This window comes from Littorina saxatilis, linkage group LG16 (assembly GCF_037325665.1).
Source record: "Littorina saxatilis isolate snail1 linkage group LG16, US_GU_Lsax_2.0, whole genome shotgun sequence".
NCBI classification, from domain to species: domain Eukaryota; kingdom Metazoa; phylum Mollusca; class Gastropoda; order Littorinimorpha; family Littorinidae; genus Littorina; species Littorina saxatilis.
The window spans coordinates 52,792,688-52,805,374 of record NC_090260.1 but is presented as its reverse complement, the minus strand read 5'-3'; the positions used below and the strand labels follow the sequence as shown (position 1 = coordinate 52,805,374).

Here is a 12,687-nt window from a genome sequence, read left to right as displayed (position 1 = left end):
TTATTCAAAGTTGCTTTAACTTGTTCAAAATCATGTGGGTGGCGAGCATGGTTTCCTTTCATTCAATCAACATATAGATCTAGATCTATCACAATCCAGTTACAGCAAGATTTGAAAGTGTGCAGCATTTCAGCGCTTCAGCCGATCAAAAACAGACTCGAAGGGACAAATAAAGATTATAATGACATAAAATGGGTGAGTGAAAGTGTAATTTTGATAACTTACCTTCACAGACGTTGTTTTCGTTCAAATCAAAACACGCATTGCTACGGAGGCCGCCATCTTGAATTTTTATGCTGCGGATATATACTTTTCTAAAAAAATATAAAACTAAATGACAGAACACAACAGTACCCATAAACATATTTATTTCATGTATATATTATCAGCAGACAACTTCTGGTGCATGGTTAACAATTGAATTTGACATTTGCTGAGTGGGAAATATTTACTGCTGGTGGCTTTTGGTATGAAAATCGTCTGCTGTAGGTACAGCCTTTTATTTATTATCATAAACACAAAAATCAATTTCTGAAGTGGCTCTGTATCTGAAATCATTAAAAACATCATAAGGAACAATATCACCAAGTATGATGTTTGTCACAAGATGTGATTAATTGTTGAGTGATTCTGCAACATACGAGCCCCACTATAAAGCTTCAAGATACAAACCCAGCCGTTTCTTCTTTTAGAAAAATCGCTACTAATCATTCCGCCATGGTGGTCAGGGGTATGCAAAATGCGCCTGTCAGACATCCTGCAGCTCCAAGAGATGCGCTTGTAGAAAAAGCGGCACTCTCTGCAAAAGTCACTGCCACCCTAAAAACAGCAAATGTAAAAACAAATACAAATTACTACCAAACTGCATGTCAGCCAAACTATAACCTGTGTTTGTGGTACTGAAAGATGAAAATAGCAACTTAACTTGTATTGTTGAGGAGCGTTCTTTTTCACAATAATTATGCGTAATTCTTCATGTTCATCTATTTGTTCATCTTTTCCTATTATCGTTCTCTTGTTTCGAAAATAAATGTTTGCCTCGTTTGCATCACTAGTATACTGTGTGTGTGTGTGTGTGTGTGTGTGTGTGTGTGTGTGTGTGTGTGTGTGTGTGTGTGTGTGTGTGTGTGTGTGTTAAAAGGTATACTATCACAGTCATGGTCAGTATCGACGACAACACACACACACACACACACACACACACACACACACACACACACACACACACACACACACACACACTAAACTCACTATTGCCCATTTCGAGTAATGGGCAACTTGCCCATTACGCGTAATCGGCTGCCGATTCCGCGTAATCGGCTGCTGAATTCGCGAAATAGGCAAGTTTTAGAGGCCTTTACGCGATTTCGGCAAAACGCTGCCGATTTCACGTATTGAGCAGCGTTTTGCCGATTACGCGAAATGGGCAAAAATGTTGCCTATTACGCGGAATCGGCAATTACGTGAATTCGGCACGACATATGCGTGTTTTTCGTTTGTGTGTTGATGTGACTGAGAGTGTTATGTGTACTTTATTCCCCCCTCTGCTTCTTTACCTCTGTAAACTTGTAGAGCTAGTTATTTTTCGATAATGACCCAGCAACCAAACAAATAACGACCCAGCAACAACCTGAATCCTCGATAGTGCAATGGGTTGAGAAGCTGTTCTGTTTCGGTACTACTTTTGCGACTGAAAAGTTCCGAACGCTTTAATGTACGAAGTATACATCTAGTGCGGTTACCGTGCCAAAAATCATGCTTCAACCCACCAGTTTTTGCAACAAAAAATTTTTTTGCGGGAATGTTCTCAAGACAGCCTGGTTAGTGCCCAGTGCAAAATCTAAGTTTCAAACTATTGGCACAATCGAGAAATTTGCATATTAGTGACGTCATACATAAGTGGAAGAAGACACTGTTTTGTTCTCCAAGATAAGACTATCATGTTGCATCTCGTTAGAAAGATCTCGGCTCAGAGGACTCAGAAATGCAGCTATTTAATATCTATGACGGCAGTAGTTGACACAAAACGCGTTGAAAATAGAATCCGAGTGCTTTTTCGCATAAACACACACACGCGCGCGCACACACACACACACACACACACACACACACACACACACACACACACACACACACATACACACACACACACAGAGAAAAATACATACGCATGTGCTCTCAAGAAAGAACTTCTTCAGTTGAAACAGATACCAGCTCTGCGTCATTTTCAGGAAGGAGGCTATGGATGATGGTGTCTTCAGTTGTTGAGACTTCATGCAGTGGCTGAAACGCTGCCACTGGTTCTGGTGGCGCGTTTGGACATTCTTCAGAGTTTCTGTCTACAGCTGTGGTTGGTAGGGATGGCAACGGTACTCGAAGGGCTTTTGATGCAAGTAGTGCATTCAAGGCTGCATCAATGAGGAAATGACCTCTGATCGCACGTGTCACGGCTTTTCCTTCAAGCATTGCTTTGGCAGCATTTGGGGCATACACAGTGCATAGTGCATCGTACAGGCCAGTTTCCGCCATGAGATGTCCTATACAAGCGAGAAAAATCATCTCCACGTGGAAGGTACCAAGCCGAAGAACTACAGAACGTAGCTCACTGGAAGCTGCTTCTGCTGATATGATGCTGAGGGCCTTCCACCCCAGGGGCTGATCAAAGGTGACTACATGGGTTTTGTTGTATCGCCTAGCTTCAGCAGAATGAAACAACAGCGTTGAATAGACACAAGTTTTGTCACTGGGTTTGAGATCAAACATCGGCAAGAAGACAATAGATGACTGACCTGGAAAGTCACCATTGTGGACGGCCTGCATTACTCCTGACCAGAACGGTCTCTGAGGGCGGAGCAGCCATGCTGACTTCCATAGGACTTCAACTTCTTTGGTAGGGTCTTCAACTAGGACTGTACTTAACTTCTCATAGGTGATACTTGCCAGGGCTTCACATACCTCATCGTAGAAACTGATTTTGACACGGGCTTTCTTCATGACCTCCTCCAGCCTAACCTCTGTTTTCCGAGCGATGGACGACCTATTTTTGATGAACGGGGTTATGGAAGCAATCATCATGCCCATTCCATGGAAGGTATTCAGGCCATCAATTGTTCCAGTGTTATGATCGACATTGTCTGCCATGTACTGCATGAAATGTTCATCTGTGGCTGGCACGATTATCTCCTGGGTGGCAGCCGCACTCATTTCGTACGTCTTTACTTCTCTGTAAGAGGAGCTGAATCCAAGGGAGTACACCGTGTCAATCAGGAATTTGGAACCAAAACAGTGGTGCATCTGAACTCCAAGACCAATCTGCAGTGGAGCAATTAAAATTCTTGGGTGAGCTGCTTGCATAATTGCTTGGCCGATTGAAGCAACCTTCACATCAGTGTCCTTTCCACTGAAGATCTCTCCGATGAAAGTTTGCAAGGATTTTGGCACAAAATCAAGGTTTGCTGTAATTGAGGAAGTGCTGTCTGGGACTTGGGTATTCTTTTCTGCTGGTGTTTATCTTCTTAATGTCACTTTTGATAAGTTCAACAGCAGCTCTGATGATGTTGTCTTTTTGCGTTTCTTCGTCGGTCGTCTCAGGTGTCGAATAAAAGGAATGAAGAATAGACCATGTAGTCCTCTGAAATGTTACCACGTTTGCTTTCCCATCCATTTCTGTGATGATAATTTCATCACCAAAATGTTTCTTTAATTATTCTTTCATCTTTGAGAGACTATAACAGTCCCCACCTGTAAACTCTTTCATTTTTCTGATGAGATCGATGATGGTGACTTGTTCTGTATCGTTTTCTTGCAGATAATTGACAACTTTTCTGAACGCTTCTGCTCTTTTTTCATCGACTGGTCTTCCTTGTTTTGGTATTTTGTTGTCAGTGTCTGATGCAAAGCACTTTGGAAGTTTTCCTTTTGTTATAAAATTGGTGCTGCATGATTGGTGGTACTAAGCATCAGCTGCTGGAAGGTCCGAGACGAATTCTATCCTGCCTTTTACCTTTTCAGCCCATTCGTCTGCTCTTTCAGCACAGATTCTATAGACGGTCTTCTGAAAATCTAAAGTGCGAACAGGAAGTACTGTTGGACCTCGTTTTGAAACAAGTTCTGTATGCATGCCACGAAACAAACAACATTTCCTGAAATCAAAGTGCTGATTCTTTGACCGCAGTCCTTGGTTCAAATTTGCAGCAGTATCTTCATCTTTTTGTTCCCGAAGGTAGGCTGCCATGTTGTGCTTGTTCGTATATGAACTGCGACAACGTACATGCACAGCCTGCCCCTCTGCAACAACAATTGAATCACCACGCTCGGTACTGATTCTGTGTATGGTGTCTCTTCCCTTCTGTTGCGGAATGACGATCTGCTCCCCTGAATAAAGGCTGCTTCCACACAGGATACACAACTGCTCCATGATCTGGAAAAAATTCATTTATAACATAAACTTAAATAAAGCAGTTGGATTGACACTGTATGTATAATTGTCTGGACGCTAATTAACGCAAACATATTTTTGGTTGGTTTGTTTGTTTGTTTGTTTGTTTGTTTGTTTGCTTAACGCCCAGCCGACCACGAAGGGCCATATCAGGGCGGTGCTGCTTTGACATATAACCTACGCCACACACAAGACAGAAGTCGCAGCACAGGCTTCATGTCTCACCCAGTCACATTATTCTGACACCGAACCAACCAGTCCTAGCACTAACCCCTTAATGCCAGACGCCAGGCAGAGCAGCCACTAGATTGCCAATTTTAAAGTCTTAGGTATGACCCGGCCGGTGTTCGAACCCACAACCTCCCGATCACGGGGCGGACGCCTTACCACTAGGCCAACCGTGCCGGTATATTTTTGGTTACAATAGTCAAATTTTGTCGTTAAGTAGTACAGCATATTTTATTATAAAATATCCTGAATACAGTGAAACACCCTTTTTAAGACCCTCCATTTTAAGACCTGGTTTTCTCAGATTATTTTGTTGGTCTTAAGAAAGGGGGTTCCACTGAAACATGATTTATTGAAAATGTAAACATATACGGGATTTGTTTTATTAAAGCCTTTTTTATGAAAACTTTTATTTTTATTTAGCCTTTAATAGAAATTGCTGATATGTCAAACCTACCTCATTCTTGTCTCATTCGCAGTGGTCACTGGTGTAGAGCAAGCATTTCGCTCAGAAAGCAGGTGACTGTAGAACAAAATGATAACATTAATGATTTACGCATCAAATAAAGGCTATCGTGATAACATTCCATCAGAAAAGTGCCTAAAGTGTCAGAAATGGCGACAATAACATAAAACACATAAATAAAACATCACCGAACAGTGCAACAGGAAGGTTAGTTTTGACAACATTCGCCTACCATACTGACTGGAAGCACGATCAACAATTCGCACGGTCTTTGAGTATAATATACAAAAAAATTCTAATCTAACTTCATAATTGTATTTGTGATGCTGAGCTTATCCACTGCAAAGATTATCTGCACGTTTGAAACGGTAAAACAAGTTTTAGACTCATGTTGTGCTGTCTGGAAGCAGACGAACTTTTAGCGAAGCTAGGTCGTCTTCATATCAGGCTTTTTTCTTTCCAATACATTCGTATGGCATAAATAAAGAACTAGCGCTAGCATTCTACACATGCAGCCGAGAAAATGAGGTGGTAAAAATGTTAAAGGACGAATAAAAACGTAAAGATTATCGATTACTCACCTTTTTGCATGTGGCCACGCGAAGCACGTTCGACCAGACTTTGAGTGCATGGCGCGCATAAACTTCCGGCTTTGCGACGGCAGGCCAAACCAGTCAAATCTGCTTGTTCCGTGTGATTGCATGACTTTTCTGATCCGATAACTCACTTATTCCATTACCTCAGGGCTTAGATTTTGAACTGGGTACTAAAGGACACTTTATCTACCAGTCTGTGTTGATTTCATTTTTGTTGCAATTAGTGGTACCCCTTTAGCTCCCGTAATTCCACTAATTTCTGGAGCAAACAATACAAACATACCGCATTTAAATTAACAACTACAGGCCTGAACACATGAATCTCCATATAAAATCCATGAGTTCGGTTGTTTTCTGAATCTAGATCTGCCGTGCACAAACGTTCATCACAAGCAAATTCCCAAGGTAAGTAACTCATACTTTGTCTAGCGACAAGAGTAGTTCCCCTTCTTGTCACTCAGTTTCTTCGACAACACTGACTGCAATCCGACGGTCAGTTTTCAACAATATTTCATTTTATAAACAGATCACACGCAACCAAATGCACACATCTCATCAATTTAAACAACATAAAGCGGTTTCATACACTATTTTCCCCAGAAAACTGAACTTCATACAGTAATTAACGTTGGAACACGGGTGCAAATGTTCGTCTGCTAGTCCCATTTGACGAAAGAACATTATCCTAAGCGATACTAAAACATAACAAGTCGCGTAAGGCGAAAATACAACATTTAGTCAAGTAGCTGTCGAACTCACAGAATGAAACTGAACGCAATGCCATTTTTCAGCAAGACCGTATACTCGTAGCATCGTCAGTCCACCGCTCATGGCAAAGGCAGTGAAATTGACAAGAAGAGCGGGGTAGTAGTTGCGCTAAGAAGGATAGCACGCTTTTCTGTACCTCTCTTTGTTTTAACTTTCTGAGCGTGTTTGTAATCCAAACATATCATATCTATATGTTTTTGGAATCAGGAACCGACAAGGAATAAGATGAAAGTGTTTTTAAATTGATTTCGACAATTTAATTTTAATAATAATTTTTATATATTTAATTTTCAGAGCTTGTTTTTAATCCAAATATAACATATTTATATGTTTTAGGAATCAGAAATTGATGGAAAATAAGATGAACGTAAATTTGGATCGTTTTATAATTTTATTTTTTTTTACAATTTTCAGATTTTTAATGACCAAAGTCATTAATTAATTTTTAAGCCACCAAGCTGAAATGCAATACCGAAGTCCGGGCTTCGTCGAAGATTGCTTGACCAAAATTTCAATCAATTTGGTTGAAAAATGAGGGCGTGACAGTGCCGCCTCAACTTTCACGAAAAGCCGGATATGACGTCATCAAAGGTTCCAGTGGCATCATGGAAGTCGAGGCGGCTCGGGTTCTGTGAGGCAGGTCAGTATCGCAGCACAATCTGCGATACACAGTTATCCTGTCAGACGGTGACACAAAAACCTTCCAGGAACTTTCCAAAATAAAGCCTTATGGAGATCAAGTACCATCGAAAAAGAAGAGTACATCAATCACGTTTCCAAGCGTCTTGTAACAGCGCTTCGCAACCTTGTGACAGACTGCCGCAAAAAAGGAATCACTTTGGGAGGGCGAGGGTATGATCAGCTGACTCTGAATACAATCAGGAAGTTGACGATATATTATAATCGGGCAATTAAGGGGGGGGGGGGGTAAGACAGTTGCAGACATGAAACGGGCAGTGATGGCATCTCTGCGTCACGGCTTCTCAACAGATGACAAGCCACAGCATGACTTGTGCCCCCATGGTGCCGCGTCATGGTCCTTCTTCCAGCCCCCAGGACCACACGCAAAACTCGTCCATACACCTCTCAACTTCAAGAAGCTGAATCCTCCTCTAGAACCAGTTTGCCAGAGACTGACGAAAGATCAACTGCTTCAGAGATGTGTGTCAGGAAAAACCCAAAACTCTAAAGCGGGGCTCACACACAGGTGGAGCAAGCGGAGCAAGGGTGGAGTAGGCTGCACCAGGCGGAGAGATGACGCTACTTCCGTTGCAGGAGTGGAGAAAGTTGTGTGTGCGGTGCGGAGCAAGGAATAGGACACGTTTCTATTTTTTGGCTCCGGTGCAGCGGTGCAGCCAATCAGCGCACTCATCACTTTCTCCGGAAATAGTAGTGTGACACTAGGTGGCATCCCAAATAACGACGGCCGCCTTTTTCGAAAGAACTTTTTCATGGATTTTACACAAGAATACCGAAACGGAAAGATAGAATGTGGTTTCCGCTAGATTTCAAGTCACGCTTTTCACTTTTCCGAGGAAGCCAACAGCTGAGTGTGAAGAAACGCTGCTGTTCAACTTCGAAATCTCCAGTCGCAGACGACCTTCGCTTTTGCAGTACAGTCAATGCAGGTGCAATGTTACTCATTTCGATCAGCTCGTTTTCGTATATATTTTTGCATTAAGATCATGCACAATGATTGGAATCAAAGGAGGAATGACTTCGGTATGCAAATGCGTTGGTTTGGCCGAAATCAATACAGCAGTAATTAAGCTAGGTTCTTTCTCGTCAGTTTGTTTTTTGCGACTGAAGTTTGTCTTCTGAATGTACCACTTGCTTGATTTTGATTGTTTGTTCAGCTCCTCGGCACAAAATTCATCATGCAAGATATCAATTTGTTGAATGATAACGGGATAAGTGAAGTTCAAACATGTATCTGCTTGCAAAAACAATCGCAGGGACAGATCTATCTGCTTCATTGACTGACAGATTGTCATTGAATTTCCAACGTAAAATGACTCGTTTGCAGACTCTCTAATTAGATCCATCGAGTGTTTGTGTTCTTAGATCCATTGGCTATGCAGGCTTTTTGCGATCATAACATTGTTTGGGTTTGTGCAGGTGCAATCTGCAGATCAGAGGAGATTGACCGCAGGGTGACGCAGTGTCAGTGATCAATGCAACTTGTGTTCGACACTCAATATTTCCTTCTACCAAACTCAAGGGCAAAACAAAAGGTACATGCTTGTGAATTCATATTATGTAATGTCTGTGAAGATTAACACCGTTTTTTAGCTCTAGTCTGAGTGATCATGCTTATTAATATCCAATTCAAGTTACATACGATACATACTCCGCCCCAGCACCACCCTCACCCCATAGCACTGCTATTCAGATACTACAGTCCAACAACTAACCCTCTAAAAGTCCCCCCCCACTCTCGGTGTAACATCTGTTGCTATCTGCACCTTTGTGTGGTAATGGGAAACTCGTGCTCAAATAGTTTCAGAACTGTTGATATTATAAGAGTTTTATTTACCAATGGTTCTCCCCTCCCTCCTTCATATTACACCGACACTCTCTATGCCCACCCTCCACCCCCTTCCCCCATCCCTTCCCTCTACAGGCACGTCTACTAAAGTCTCAGACGTGATAGGATTAAGAGGATGCCACAATGATCCGGGTAACTTTGCAAATAATCATACTGATATAACAGAAGAAAGTTATTCCACAGTCATTTCTACTTATACATTACAGTGTTACAAAACAGGAATTTGTGCAAAGTTATAATCTACAAACAACAAAGACCCTCCAGCCCCCCCCCCCCCCCCCCTCCTCACCTGCAACATATACATGTTCATGTCCAACTTTCCCAGTGGCTCTTAATCTTATGTCTATGACTGTTGATATTGAAGAGTAGAAAGTGTTTAGTTTTCAATGACTAAATTTCCCCTCACACACACACACAAACACACACGCACATGCACATAGCTGTTGTCTCCTTCTCAATCTCTCTGTGTCTCTCTGTTTAATTAAAATATTTGGATCACTAACTCTTCACTGAGATTCAGTGTTATGTGTTATGTGGAGTAAGATTAGTGAATGTTGCTGCTGATTCTGTTGTTCTTACTGTTCTTCCTCCCTGCATAATCTTTTTTCTCCTTAAACAGTTTTTTTTTATTACTACAGTGCGTCTATGGAGTGTACATCAGAGATGTGATGGGACCAAAAACATTCCAAAATGAAACAGGTAACTTTTTAAACTGGTCTTCATTTTGTTTATTGAGAAGTTGGTTCACATGATACATTTCAGAGTCGTCCTTTTAAATTCGTTAAAATATTGCACCAGTCACTACATCTATAGATTATCAGATTAAGTTGTCTTCTTTTGCATTATGCATATGCAATATTCATCTTTAGTGCGCGCGCGTGTGTGTGTGTGTGTGTGTGTGTGTGTGTGTGTGTGTGTGTGTGTTTATTGGTTGAAGACGACACAGGCCCCTTCCCTCATTTGTTTATCTGTGTGCGAGACTTCGTGAGTCAGTTGCATAGGCAGGATAGCTAACTGAGTTGCCTGCAAGACCGTTAACGGCATTTTGCACTGTATATTTGCTGTACATTAATTTCAGCTTAGGTATGACCAATACCAAAAGTTACAATGTTGTAGGTGAAATGGTCTGTCTTTTGGGCTCTTTCCAAAAAGGATCCGAATTCGGGGATAGACTCAACCGTTTCGGGTTTTATATGGAGCCGTACACTAATTAATCCGATTTAAGCATTAAAGAATTTAAGAGTGTTAGTTTTGGAGGGTATAAACTATGTAATTCAAATGAAAATTTCAATAATAAATTTTCGTATAATTAATATACTTACCCAATTCTCATAGTTTATACCCTCCCATCCTTCCACGCTACTTAATTTCCTATGGCGTCTTTTTTTTAGCTTGGTTACCACCCTTTCGAGGGCAGGTAATTTGAGTAGTTTTTCGACATCTAGCATATATGAGATCTTAGTCAATGCATCCCTCAGACAACCAGTTACACCGTTAATGACACATGAAGCAATAAGGTAACTATCAGATAACACTTGTATACACAAAATCCAGTCGGACAAGATCAACAAAATCTTACGATCTTGTTAACTCATTGGAGACGTAATGTTTTAGTCCTTTTTGACTCACATGCGAAGCAAAAGTGAGCCAGCCGGCCGGCCGGAAAACTTTAACGTTGGATATTTCTTGGACACTATTCAGTCTATCAGTACCAAATTTGGCAAGATGGTGTATGATGACAAGGCCCCAAAAAATATACATAGCATCTTGACCTTGCTTCAAGGTCAAGGTCGCAGGGGCCATAAATGTTGTCTAAAAAACAGGTATTTTTCCCATTTTTCCCATTTTCTCTGAAGTTTTTGAGATTGAATTCCTCACCTATATATGATATATAGGGCAAAGTAAGCCCCATCTTTTGATACCAGTTTGGTTTACCTTGCTTCAAGGTCAAGGTCACAGGAGCTCTTCAAAGTTGGATTGTATACATATTTTGAAGTGACCTTGACCCTGAACTATGGAAGATAACTGTTTCAAACTTAAAAATTATGTGGGGCACATGTTATGCTTTTATCATGAGACACATTTGGTCACATATGATCAAGGTCAAGGTCACTTTGACCCTTATGAAATGTGACCAAAATAAGGTAGTGAACCACTAAAAGTGACCATATCTCATGGTAGAAAGGGCCAATAAGCACCATTGTACTTCCTATGTCTTGAATTAACAGCTTTGTGTTGCATGACCTTGGATGACCTTGACCCAAGGTCACATGTATTTTGGTAGGAAAAATGTGTAAAGCAGTTAGTGTATGATGTCATTGCTAGGTTTAGTTATTTGACCTTGACCCTGAAGGTCAAGGTCATGTAAAGGTCAAGGTCAAGCATGTGAGTCGTATGGGCTTTGCCCTTCTTGTTTTTGGTTGAAAATGTGCTGAAAAAAGAAGATTACAGCTAGATCAAAACTCAAAAGTGTTCCAAATTACCCCTCCATTTGACCTGTGAACTCGCCACTGTGTTGACCTTTGTCATGCATAAGATATAGTTAATAATCGCCAAATATTAACTAACTAGGTCAACAGGTCAAGAAGTATTAAGCATTTTTATGGGCTGCATTTGTTTCATTTGTGTCACCCTTTATGTTTATACTTTTGCAGGCTGGTGTGGAGTTCTGATGTTGCCAGGGCGATGGAAGACACATACATAAGACATATAAACAAGCTTCCCTGTGAAGTGTTTTGATCACAAATCACGCAGAAGACAATCATCAAGGCATTGATGAGGCCAAGGACAAACAGAGATGACTACCACACAATGTCCAGAGAGCAGCAAGTCAACCTCATCAGGCTGCGTACTGGCCACAACAGGCTCAATGCTCACATGAACCGAAAGTTCAAGCTGGCGCCATCACCAACCTGCGCCTGCGGTCAAGAGGACCAAACAGCGGAACACATCTTACAGCGATGTCCCTTACTAGATGAGGAACGAAAAGAAGTGTGGCCGTTACCAACTCCCTTGCAGACCAAACTATACGGCAGTCGACAGGAGTTGGAGAAAACGACAACATTTATCACCAGTGCTGGACTGATTGTGTAACCTCTGCGAACGCCAAGAAGAAGAAGAAGAAGATCACAAATCACCATTATTCTACACATTTATGCATATCTATTCTCAGCTCAGACTTGTGCTTTGAAATTGGATGTTTAAGTACTAGCTAAAACCCTGAATAAAGTCTTCGCAATACATGGAATGGGATCAAAAGTGTGTGTGTTGTGTGTGTGTGTGTGTGTGTGTGTGTGTGTGTGTGTGTGTGTGTGTGTGTGTGTGTGTGTGTGTGTGTGCAAACAACATTCAAAAATGAGGGTGAGATAAAACATAAAAAAAGCTACAGCACAGATACTTTTTTGTCTAGCGTCAAGGACGGATCCAGGGGGGGTTCCTGTCACCCCCCCCCCCCCCCCCCCCCCCCACCCGGACTGAACATGTATCTCCTCCAAGGGTGAAAATAAAATAAAAATCAATAAATCATGACAAATATTCGGAGAACGCGCCAGCTAGATTCCACATATTCTCATCTACATTTCAAAACGTCCAGACCTCCCTAGCGCCCTCAACTAATGAACCCCTAACACAATTGGGGGCCCCC

The 12,687-nt window shown here is 41.5% G+C and overlaps 1 long non-coding RNA gene across 1 annotated transcript; it reads left to right on the top strand.

Moving 5' to 3' along the window:
- Positions 1 to 7,683: 7,683 nt before the first annotated feature.
- On the top strand, positions 7,684 to 12,286 carry LOC138951226 (uncharacterized). Its single transcript, XR_011451056.1, has 4 exons — positions 7,684 to 8,124; positions 8,615 to 8,730; positions 9,683 to 9,743; positions 11,699 to 12,286. It is a non-coding gene; the product is annotated as an uncharacterized lncRNA (long non-coding RNA).
- Positions 12,287 to 12,687: the final 401 nt, after the last annotated feature.